Source organism: Electrophorus electricus, chromosome 14 (assembly GCF_013358815.1).
Source record: "Electrophorus electricus isolate fEleEle1 chromosome 14, fEleEle1.pri, whole genome shotgun sequence".
NCBI lineage: Eukaryota > Metazoa > Chordata > Actinopteri > Gymnotiformes > Gymnotidae > Electrophorus > Electrophorus electricus.
The window spans coordinates 4,747,973-4,761,170 of NC_049548.1; the positions used below are offsets into that span (position 1 = coordinate 4,747,973).

The window sequence follows — 13,198 nt, forward strand, 5'->3', positions numbered from 1 at the left end:
ATGTTCCTAATTAATTTTAATATAAACAGAAGCAGTATATTGTTTTAAGAACAAATTTTGTGTCAGTGTAAATATACTGCCTGGCCAAAAAAAAAAAAAAAAAGTTCACCACCTGGATTTATCTAAGAAAATAGGTAAGAGCCTCCCATTGGATAATAACTGCATGGGTGATTATGTTTCAGCTGGCAACAAGTTATTTAACCCTAACTGATGCAGTGAGTAGTTTCTCATTTGTTAAACAACCATGTCGAAAGACACATCCTGTGGTCATGGAAAAGATGTTAATCTGTTTTAGAAGGGTCAAATTATTTGCATGCATCAAGCAGAGAAAACATCTAAGGAGATTTCTGAAACTACTAAAATCAGGTTAAGAACTGTTCAATGTGTGATTAAAAAGTGGAAGGACAGTGCGGAAATATAATCTTTGAGGAAGGAATGTGGTCGGAAAAAAATCTTAAATGATCATGATCGGTGATCACTTAAACGTGGTGAAATCAAATAATGGAAAAACAACAGTAGAACTCAGGGATATGTTTAATAGTGAAAATAAGAGCATTTCCACATGCAACAATGCAAGACTTTGCACAGTGGTCCTAATCTCCCATCATCAATACAAGATCTTGGGGAAAAATGAATGCAACTCTGGACGGAAATAAATGTTGTGACATTGCAGAAGCTTGTGGAAACGATGTCACAGCGAATGCATGCTGTAATCAAAGTTAAAGGTGATCCAACGTAATATTAGAGTGTGTGACCTTTTTTCTGGCCAGGCAGAGTATATAAATATATAAAAGTATATAAATCTGTTCTATAATCCAAGTTTGAGCCTCACTGATCAATAAGACCTAGTTCTGACTACAAGAGAATAAGTTATTTTCTACCACCAAAACCCTCGCTGTGTGTGAGGGAGTTGTAGTCAGAGGTGGGTAGTAACACATGCTACATTTACTCTGTTACATTTACTTGAGTAATTATTTGAGCAAAGTGTATATTTAAGAGTTGTTTTAAAAGAGGGTATATTCTACTCTTACTCAAGTACATCTGCAAAGTCAAAAATGTACTTTTACTCCGTTATATTTGTCATTCATTCCTTCTGTACATTTTAAAATAATTTCCACATTTTGTTACTTTCACCACACTCTGTCAAGTGTAGAAGGGTTAGTGAAATCCCTAAAGATGATCACTGAGTTCCACCACTTTGCTTCGGTAAATTAGACCACTGGACAGTAGATTGACATGATGAACAGCAGACAGCCACTGTTTCTGGTATAGGACTCAAATTCTGCAAGTAGCTTGCAAAATATATTCTTTACTCCAAGGCAGGCATATCTGTGTGTGAAATCAGTGCGCCTCCTAATGTGCATTATTAATATGAAAGTGAAGTATGGTCTGATATCAGTGAAATTCTAAGAAAAAATGGCTGAGCTAGCTAGCGACATAGCTATAAACAGCAGCAGGTAACATAAATGCAGCCGCTGAAAAATGAACTCATGCATTCCTGAACTAGGTGTGCAGCCCTATATTGAGGCATATTTTAAAGTTTATAAAGATTTCAAATTTATATAAATTAAGGTTTGTAACTGGTTTTATATATTGATATTAAGTTCTCATTTAAAAACCCTACCTTAGATTTGAATTCAGAGTAAATATTTGTTGCCTGGTGTTATTAAATGAGTTATGATTGTTACATGAATAAGAGTCTTTTGAAGAGATACTTTCTTACTTTTTCTTAAGTAATCATTTCAATTACTACCTTTAGTTCACCTTTAGAAATGGGAGCTCGACTTAGCATTAGCAAGTGGGACAGAAACTTCACAAGAGCGGAAAGTCATTCAGCAAGAGACAGAGAGAGCAGGGACCCGGACGTGAGAGAAACCTCATTTGTGGTTTGAGAAACTAGCAAAACCCATTTTGTTTATTTTCTTCTTCTCTACATGGAATGAAGCAGTTGGTGCAATTTTTGTTTCATGGCCACACTCTTCCCAAACTGTTAGATAGGCCTGCAAAATGAGGTTGACTGCCAGAATAATTTGAGTTTTATTACAATCCCAAATCAGAAAATGTGGTGTTTCTTATATTTATTTTGGTTTTTATTTCATTATAGGGAGTATGAACTCATTATATTTCATGTTTTGTCTGGTCAACTTTCATTTGTTCATATACATCCATTCCTGCATTTCAGGCCATCAACCCATTCCAAAAAAAAAAAGTGGGGATGTGGGAAATTTAAGGCTAGCAATAATGTTAAAAACTAATGATGTGATTTCAAACAGGTGATGTCAACAGATGTAATCATGATTAATAAATGCAACAAAGAGAGTAGGATTTTAGCTTAGTAAATGGATTTCTCAGCACATGTATACGCTTACCCTTTTGCTTTTCTCAGACTCCACATGCATGCAAACACATGCAGAACTGTCCTGGAAGCACCTAGTAGAATTAAATACAGCACCTGTGAAATGGCTGCCAAACATTTTTGGGGAGATTCTGAAATGCATTACATGCTTGAGAAAATGAAGAATTTAAATATTAACAATATAACCATAAAAAAGAAGATCCATATTTGCCGGGAAAGTGGGCTGTGGCAGGAAGTTTGAAAATTCACTATGTGTCTGTGAGATTACTGACTGGTCGCAAAGTAGAAATCTTATTATTGCTTGACTCAGCTAACCTGTTTTTCCATTATGTGATTACCCAAGTGCATGTAAATGTGCTGATTGGATTACTGACAAAATCTGATTTTCTCCAGTTATTTGATTATTAAGTGCATGTAAATGCATGCCAAGTTAGGTGCATTCTAGTAAAGGTAGCATGTAGTTATCAAGCACAGGGCCCCATCCATATTATCCTACATGTCATTTTAAATATTCACTTTAAAGGGATAGGGGCAATGCACACACCTGGAAATAAGAGACTGGAGATGATGAGAAGACTGGAGATGACAAGAAAACAATCACCTTGACAGCCTCCCTACAGAGAGACCATCTACTCTGTTAAAGTTGGAATAGGAGAAAGCTGGGGTTATGTGCACACAGCAGTCACTTACTCACTCTACAGTCTGTGCAGCTCAGTGGTTAAGGTACTTGACTTTTAGTTGGAAGGTTGCTGGTTCAAGTCCTGCCACTGAGCAAGGCCATTAACCCTCAATTGCTCAAGTTGTACTCAGTCATAATTGTAAGTTGCTTTGGATAAAAGTGTCAGCTAAATATAAATTACAAAGGGCCACTATGGAGATGGAGAAATCCAGCTATGGATTGTGACTAGGGAGGAAAGATAGATTTTGGGGGTTGCATCTGCAGGGAGATGCTGTCATGTTTAATGAGTGACAGTAAAACTATAGATGAGGGGAAAGAACTGAGAGAATTTAGGCTACGGCTTTGGACGTCTTCTGCTTTGCTCTAGAATGCTGGGTCCCCTTACTGAAGATCTGAGAGGAGTCACGGAAAACAGGGAGGTGGCGGGCAGAATCTCATCGCAAAGAAGAGCAATGGACACAAGGAAATATTAACTAGTAGGAGGAGGCTCCGTTTCTTTCTCAAGTTACTGCACTGATTGAATTCTAAGATTCATTGTATTTTGGTCCCTGTGTAATTTGGATTAGTAAGGCTACAAACATAGCCAGTACCTATGCTTTGGCCTAGGTCCAGAGTGAGACTCTAACTTGTCTCAAAAAGCTAGCAAACTGTTGAAAAGTGACCATTTAAAGTGTGTCTTCATGTCACTGCCCATACATTAGTAGCAAGCATTAAAATGAAGATGACTTGCATTTTTTTTTAACATTTCGGTATACTTGTACTGAGAAAATAAAAAAGTGTAAGCTTTTAGTCAAACATCATCCCAAGCACTCCACTAGATGGCCAGGCAGACCACAAGAACACCCATTCTTACCACCCAGAGATCCAGTTCCACACTCAGAGAAGTGGATGTTCTTCTGCTGGACCCAGAAAGCCATCTGATGCAGACATCAACCCACCTAAAGATAGACTTGTCAACAATAAAGAGTAGTGTTTAAGTTGGTTTACTGCAGCACCAAATCGGTATTTATTTTGTAACCTGCAGCAGCAACAAAAAGAAGTTCAATTATCAATTTAAATGTTATTAATGTACATCTTTTTTTACAATAGACATTGTCTCAAAGCAGCTTTACAGGAATCAGGACTAGTCTTCTTATGAGCAAGCAAACGGTGACAGTGGCAAGGAAGAACTCCCTTGACTGAAGGAAGAAACCTTGAGAGAACAAGACTTAAAAAGAGAACCAACCCTCCATCAGCACAGGATAGTTCTGGGCCTAGAAAAGAATACTAATACATTTAAATAATTGAGATTGCAAATCAATTATTGTTTATGACAAGTCAGGTGGGTCTGGGCATGGCTGTATTTTTGTTTGTTTGTTTATTTGATTTATTCCCTTTGTCTTCTAAGTCCCAAGTCTTTTTTTTTTTTAATCTTATCTATTATTTCAGTGCAAATTTGAATTGCGTAGTAAATATCTATCTAGATTACAGGTTTAAATATATCTGCTACACTGTTAAACGTTTTTAGTACAGGAGCAGCAAGTAGAAAAGCTTATTTGCTCTTATAATGGAAGCAATAATAAGCACTACATGTCACCAAAGAAAGCTGGGGGGGGGGGGAAAGCTGGGGTTGGAGCAGAGTAGAGAGTTCAGCAGGAATCTAAATTCTGGGTACTGGATGCACATCACCCCACTGATGGAAGGACACACACAGCAGAGTACTTTACCAAACACAGCATGGGCCAGGGGTGAAGGGGCAGAGGGAGACTAGGAGACGAGAAGGGCAGCAGGCAGCAGAGGAGTGCCAGTCAAGTAGAGTACAGAGCTGGGACAGGATTAGTTTGGTGAGATTTAGTGATTAGTGATATTGTCCTGGATAGGCTCATAATGAAAACCAAACACAGAAACAAAACTCAACAGAAAAAGCATATCTCCACAAATGGAGATTCTTATGGAAACTTGTTGTCAACTATTTACCATTATTTATTTGTTTTTATTTATTTTTTATAAGCAGTGACCCTTCACTCACCTTAATAGCCGTATTTGCCGCCTTTACGCTAGTCACACAGCTAAAAAGTGGATGGCGTTATCTTCATGACATCAGTGGAGGTTATTCAAGACTTTGGACTATCTATGACATAGCTCGTGCACATCAGTTTCCTTTGTGTGTTTAGTGTTGGTGCCTTGTACCAGTAAAAGTCCTGTTGGGATTTCCATATGATGGATTGGCACCCTGGTGTCAAGAAGGTTTCACAACCCAACCAGGAGCTTTACATAACATCTTTCTCATACTTGTAACTTAGTATAGGGCCAAATAGTGTAACATCCAGGGACTCGAACTGGTAACCTCATAGCTATTGATACAATGTGCTTTATTCCATCATACCAAATCATCTAGGACTCTTTAAATATTATAAGCATTGATCTGTTTAGCACTTGCTGAAGAACAGTGGATGAACCCTGAAGGGTTTGTTTCAGGAACTTCTGTCCTGGTCAGTTACCCCTCTCAGCCTCTTGTTAAAGAGCACATGATTGTGACTGCATGTCCGTGCTGAAGTTGGCAGCAGCAGGGCAGTCGAGTCAGCCCAGGCCGCATGGCGAACGGCCTTCCTCTGCTCCTCTTGTGTTTTTCTTTTTTCTCCTCTTCCACATGGCAGTATCACAGTTCCGATCTGTCACCCTTCACTCGCCTTAATGTGCGAAAGCAAGACGTGTTGTGCCTATTATCACTTCCTGCCAAGGCTGGCGCGCTGATCCCCGTTCCCCTGGGGACCGGGGCAATATGGTGGCGCATGCTGGGAGCCTGCCAGCCAGGGTGCCCGCTGTCACAACACATCAGTGTGACGTCCACCACCCAGTCAAACAGAGGTGCCTGCACACATACACACACGTGCCCATCACAGTTATCACATATGCATTCAACCTCTCATGTAGATGCTACATGTAGATATGAAATGGCACAGGTTCACAGGTTCCATTGCCAGGCATGTACAATTATCAAGAATCTGAGATGGGAAGAGTATATGTACATTCATTTGCTTTTATGCATATTTGTGTTAATGAGCAGTATCACTGAGTTAAACAGTTTAGATGCGGATGTTGTACAGGGAAGGAAATAATTGCAAATGTTTAACTTACTTCATTAACACAGAATAACTATGTCTAATTTGGAAATCCATTGCTAGTCTAAGTATCACAGCTCATGGATATAGAATGTTTCTACACAAAAGAACTGTCTTACCAGAAATAAGTGCTATGAATATTCAGCTGGCTTATCACAGCAGATTCAGGAAATGTCAGCAAATCAAAATATTGATTTACAATTCTGTTAAGTGTTAACACTTAAAATGCCACATATCCTTTTTACAATGAAATGAAACCATTGGTGTGTGTGTGTGTGTGTGTGTGTGTGTGTGTGTGTGTGTCTGTGTGTGTGTGTGTCTATATATATATATATATATATATATATATATATATATATATATATATATATATATATATATATATATATATATATATATATATATATATTATATTATATTATATATTATATTATATTATATTATAGATACATAGATATTATTAGTACAGCTATTTATGCTAATTACAGAACTACATTTTCCATTACAATTTCTTTTGCATGACACATGAAAAGAAAACATACAGGGACAAATTAGATTAATGATTTGCTGAAAAGCAGAGCAAGATCAGAAAGGTAAATATGGAAGAAGTACTGGCAACGTCTTCAGGTAATGTGCACATGACGTATAATAAAATAATCTTGATCTGCTATGCTGAATGCATACATGATAAAGATCCATTAGCAGGCAGTGAGCTCAGTAACCCTGACTTTGTTATGCTATACCTGGAAATTAATTGTTTGTCAGGAGACTGTTTGTCTCCATTTGTTGTGGACAGAAAGGTCACAAGGGGAACACCTTAAGCAGAATTTTTGGCCAGGGCCCACACTGGGAATCACTTTTAAAGGTGGCCAATGAGATGTATTTGTTGATTATACTGCCTGTGCTGTTCCCAGGTTTCCCAATCCAATGCAGAATAATGTGCAGAATCAAACGTTGCCAAAGGATGTTGGGTAAGACTTGCAGTGGCAAAAATACTGCTCCATTGTTCTGCATCTTCCTTTCAGTTTACCTGAGTGAGCCCTTTTGAACCCATCAAGTGGACAGGAAGTCAGCGGATGAGGTAAGATAGCATTGCATCACCGATCAGTAGGTTCTTACCTGAAATTAATTTGAGATTAAGCATGCCTGATTGTGTGAGAGAGGCAGGGGTTTAGTTGTCTGCTTGTGTATCACAAATCCCACCCCCTCACTGTATGGCTCCTCCAACCCCTTTTAGCAGTGACATGACAAACATGCCCAGAGGGGCCAACACAGATTCACACACACGCATGAGCACCCCATGCTCACACACACACATATGTAGATCTACACATCTACACACACACACATCCTTCCTGTAGCCACGCTCATCTATGTACATCCAGATATTTATATGCATACACTCACGCATCAAAGCAAACACAGATGTACAAAGCGAACATCAAACAAGCACATATCTACACAACATACCTCATTTCAGCTACATATTCACCAGATCATTTAGGCAGTACCTCAAATGAACACAAACCATGCTCCAACACAATCTGAGGCTCAGACACAACAATCTGAGGCTCAGACACAACAACATCACATGGATATGACCAGGTGAGGAGGGGGAACGGCCACACGCGCGCACACACACATCCCCAGGACTCACAAACAAGTCAGCTGATGGATGGGACAGGAATGGGAGAAGAGAGAGAGAGGAATTGGAGAATCGATGCGAGAGCATGACAACCCTGAACTCTGTGACATGCCTCCCCTCGACAGCCTATGCAAGCAGGGGGCAATGGCTGGTCACTGAGGCCATGACTGTGCTCACCCAGGGATGGCCCATGATCAAAGGGGTGGGCTAGGGGGCTCAGGGCGAGGATCGAGGCTAAGGTGCAAGGCATCACCCTAATGTCAGCCTGTGTCAACTGCAATCAGTGCTGACTGTAATTTTCTGAGCAATTAGAGAGGTTATATTGAGAGAGACAAACATGGGCTGATACCATGCAGGCAGTTACATATCATCATGGCCAATTTTTCTAACACACACACACACACACACACACACACACTTATTCTTTATTATTATCATTGTTGTTGCTTTTGTTGAATTTTCTTTTCCACAACCGTTTAATGTGAACTACTCAATTTTGCCACAAATGCCATGCACCCACTTATTCTGACCACAGACCAATGAGTTTGTGAATTCCTGTTCCTGTTGTTCTGAACAACATCTCTTCACTGTTAGCAAGGGAGGATGAATCATGGCTGGGGGGAGGGGGTGGTTGGGTGGGTCGCTGGAAACACTGAGTACAGCCAGGGGCTTGTTCTTTGGCAGAGTCGTCTGTCTTTCGCCCAGCACTAACAGACGTGTGGCCTCTTTCTCCCTCAGTGCAGGACTAGGGGTGTGACAGAATCCTCCCACCTTTCCATGCGGTCTTCTTGCACACAGCAGTTTCAGTTATGGGTGACAAATGCTACACAACAGGTTCATGTCCCATGTAAAATCTCAGAACCATGGATTTAAAATGTCATTTAGATCTACACATCACTGAAATAAATATTTTAGTCACAGGTTTGTTTTTTTGTTTGCAGCAATATGGAAACTTTAGTAACGTAAAAAATACAAATGTAAAGGTGGCAAAAAGTCTGTACAGGTGTGTAAATCCTGTTCAGTGTTTAAATTAAACAGAACATACACAGGTAATGTTAACGTCAATGGCTTTTGTTTTGGTTTGGTTTTTGGTTTTTTTTGCTTTTGAGAAAAAATCCCTACTGATCGAGGAAATTCCCCTTCTTAAAACATTAGTTTCTGTAAATCAAATGCTAACGCTACAATAGCACATGAACTCTTTTCTCTAAATATAGCATCACTTTTACTTTTACTTTTAGAGTTTCTTTAAGAGATCTATGAGTTTTTCTAAAGTAGTTTTTCCATTGTCACCCCTTCTCATTAAAAAAAAGCACTATAAAACAAAAAACACAGAAGATAACATGTTAATATTAATATGTGCATATTAATATGTGCATCTTGCAAAGAAATTATTTCACTACATAGAATATGTAAATGTTGCAAAAGTCCCAATGAAAATATCACATTTGAAATTGGAAGATACTATGAAACAACCAACACCTGGTGATGCATACAGCCTCTTAGTTACCTAGATATAACTCAAGCCTTCTTGTTGTTTTGGTAAACATTTGCCCTTAATATATCTCAAAATACTAATTATTACTAGCAAAATGTTTATTAATGTCAGAGCTTCTAATGTAAAAATATTTTTATCTTCAAGCAAACACTTAAAACATCCCCTGGTGAAATATGCCACATATTTTAGAGCTTTAGAGCACTGAAGAGGACAGTATGATCTGCTGAGTTGTGTTTATTTCTTCTTTCTACATTTGGATAACTTCTGTCTGTGAGGAAGCCACCAGTAGACTTCACCCGTGTTGGCTGCACTCAGGAGTGTGGTTGTCACTTGTCCTTACTCAAAGTATGAAAAACAGCATTCCATGATGAAGCTTGTCAGATCCTGTCAGAAGACGCTCTGAAAAGTGAGAGCAAACTTACACCTTTTTTTTGCATTTTAAACCTTCCTGAATTCCCTTCAATTGTTAACACCTTCATGATTTCCCTTACTTTTCTAAAGTTGGATCCAATATCAGTAATATATAAATGGTTCTAAATATCACCCCAGAGACAAAATAGAAGCATTTCAGCTTTGCATTTTGTTAATCGAACACAAAATTATGTTTTAAAAGCAAAAGTATGGGTGGTGTGCTGTGTACATAATCAATGAAACATAATTAGTGTTTTGTAAACCATTATAGAGTTGAACATTTTTTTTCAGCTGAACTGAGACAACTGAGGCACGCGAGCAGGGGTCCACCTCTGTGATCATTACAGAGCTGTAAAAAGCCTTGGCTAATACTTGTGAGGAGTAACTATAATAATCCCAAAGTACCCATAATATTCCCAGAGTAACCATAATAGTCCCAGGAGTGTTTCGACTTTGACCCACAGCTGGTCTTCTCACAGTCTTCTCACATATATAGCTCTGCTGCTTCTCACCTGATCAAGATAATAATATCTGATTATAGCATATCAGTAGACATTATCTATATTGTAAAGACACTGGTTAACTTGGTTATTGAGTTCTATGTATCAATTAATGCATGTTTATCTGTAGAAGGAATGCTCCTTTGTGTAAAGTTGTAGTTTTGAATCTCCCAAAACTGTGGGGAAAAAAGGGCTAGTTTCCTGAAAATCGTACCCAATGCTGGCAACTCTGAAATTCAACTGAACTATAATGCACTTCCTGAGAAGAGCTTGCTAGATAAAGGAGGCTAGACTCGGGGCAAAGAGGGCCTGTGGTACTTAGGTGATAATTTCTTTAAATAACTTGTAAACACTTTTTTGCAATTTAATGTAAATCTAATGCAGCCCCTTTAGCTAGCAATAGCCAATTACTACTTCCTGTATAGGAAGTAGTCTGCTTCTGAGTCTCATGCATAGACTCTGTGGTCCTTGCCTTGACCGGTTTCTGTTTCTGGCAACACAGTGAGTCGATTACAGTAAAAGCCATGCAGCCTGAAGTCTCGTCGACAGAGGTAGCCTGTCACGCTGGCAAGCGAGGCATTCATGGGTTGGCCAAAGGGGCAATAATTGGTTTTGGCTGCGCTGTACCTCCTGACTGTTATCCCTGCGTTATGCTTTCTGGTAGAAAAGGTGTGATCTACAACTACAGCTACTGCTGTTTTGCCTCCAGGGATTTTATATTTACTGCCCTGTTTAGAGTGCAGGCCTATACGCAATACAGTATATTGCAACTCACTCACGCACTCTGCCTTTTCTGTCAGTGTTTTTATAGTAGGTAGGAGTAGGCTACTCCCAGTGGTAAAGTATTGTAGTTAAATAAACAACCAACTGGTATAAATTCACATTCTACAATCTATAAATACATTTTTATGTGCAGTACATATAAATTGAGGTCTCAAGCCTACTTCATAGGAACATGGGTAAATTATTTTTTTATGTTTAAGGGTTAGCATAGGATATTAAGTATTAAAGTATTGTAATTGTACCTTCTTACCTCTGCTTATTTTGTCCCAGGTTACTCCTTTTTTCCAATTCTTGGAAAAATATTTTTCCTTATTACAGTTGCAGCTATTCCCTTGATTTTAAAAAAAAATATTTTTAATAAATTGATCAATATTTTATGAACCATGTCTCTGCCACCTCTATTGTAAAGAATGTATTGAGACACAGGCGTACAGCTGGCTACCTCTAAATAATCAACCTAGGGAACAAGTCCTTAGGCAGTGTGGTTGAATAAGGTTCACTGCCTACACCTCATGGTGATGAAGTCAAGAATCAAAGAATTTTTTTTAAATAACAAATAAAACTGAATGAGGAACAAGTGCAAAAGGGGGGTTGAGATAAGACAGTTGACATAAAAGCATAACACACACACTGTGTCCCATTTACGGGCTTCCACCTTTGAAGGTTTCATTTTGCAACCTCACACATCAAGACTGTCCTATTTCAAAAGAATGCAGAGGACCCTAGACTAAAGAAAGTAAGCAACATGCACTACTTGCTTTATATTGAAGAAACCTGTGGCCCTACTTCACTAGCTCACCAGCCTGCAGTTACACTTTAGGAAACCTCGTCTTAAGAGTTATAATGACATTTTAATAATACCACCCATTTATCTGTAATCAGGCCTGTAGTAGTCAGATGCATAAGTACAATATATAGCTGTATAAAAAGTGCAAAATGAAATGCAGTGACCCAAAACATCTATCTTCTCTCTACTGGCAATTCTGTTCTTTAAAATGCACTTTACAATTACAGTCTGAACTAAAAAGAAAACCATAAAAATATAATACATTTTGAGAATTGGTACATTGTTTGAGTACATAGTATAGGTTCATGTTCTAACATATAAACATCTTGGAAGTATTGTCCCACAATTAAAGACATGTTGTGCAAAATGACCCTTCAACCTCAATATTATGAAACTAATACTTTTTTAAGAAACTAAAAATTCTTCACTTTTTTGAGTAGTGCTTAGCTAAAATGTGCCCAGTTTATAAACTATGTATTTAGGTATTTAAGTCAGGGAATGAGCATTTGACTTAATATTGCACATAAAAAACCTTTTAATTATTCAGCTTGTTTAACTGATAGCTTTCAGGAAAATGATGGGGGTGGGGGGGGGGGGGTCAGAAAAAAATGAACTAAAGTCTCTTGTTCTTATTCTCCTTGTTCTCCTTGTAATAAAAATAAGTTCCTTGTTTGTAAAACAAAAAAGAAGAAGAAGCATTTCGTGAAAACAGAATAAACTGCAGCAGATGGAGCAGACCAAAGTGTTCAGGATGGAAGAGGAAACGGGGTAGTAAAAACAGCAGGTCATGGAACAGGAGTTGAAGTGGGCACGAGAGAAAGAGACAGAGGGCAGATAGCAAGAGTTGCTTCTTAGGAAGTCTGCAGGTGGGTGGGTTGTTGCCCCAACTCCACTTCCTCTCACTGGCAACGTCACTGTGCGCCTTGACACGGTGCATATCAGTGTTGCCACCAAGGCTTCCACATGTCTGGATGATCCAGAAGACGCCACTGGGAGCAGATCTACAGACGTCTACCGCTCTCCGCCTGATCACCTCTTCTGCCGATCCTACATCATCATTCCCTCCACATCTAGACCTTCACAAAGACTCAGCCTCTGCCTGGCTTGGGTGTCTCCTCGCGTCTCCCCTCTGCTAGTGACACGAGTCTGCGCTGCCCTGGTTGCACCCCTCCCCTTTCTGCTGCTGCCAACTCTGTCCACATGCGATGGCCACGCCCACGTCAACGCCCGAACCGCCACAGACACACCGAAAGGGTTTGTAACACAGAGCAAATACTCTACTGCACTGCAACACAGAGATGAGACAGCTTACAAATTAGAAGCTTTGGAACAGGCAGAGGGCTGGCACGAGCTCCGTGCTGGCATGGTGATGATACTATATCTGTGAATTTATTGCTTCAGCCACTGAACCTCAGAAGAACTCATAAAAATGGAACTGTGG

The 13,198-nt window shown here is 39.2% G+C and overlaps 1 long non-coding RNA gene across 3 annotated transcripts in view; it reads right to left on the reverse strand.

Moving 5' to 3' along the window:
* Positions 1–3,843: 3,843 nt before the first annotated feature.
* LOC113583975 overlaps positions 3,844–13,198 on the reverse strand; it is a 29,325-nt gene continuing 19,970 nt past the window's right edge. For 2 of the 3 annotated variants that reach the window (XR_003411371.2, XR_004776869.1), the window contains one exon: positions 8,450–9,675. This is a non-coding gene — a long non-coding RNA (uncharacterized LOC113583975). Of the gene's footprint in view, positions 5,887–8,449; positions 9,676–13,198 lie in introns of those variants that run through there. The other variant, XR_004776870.1, reaches the window with a different exon arrangement.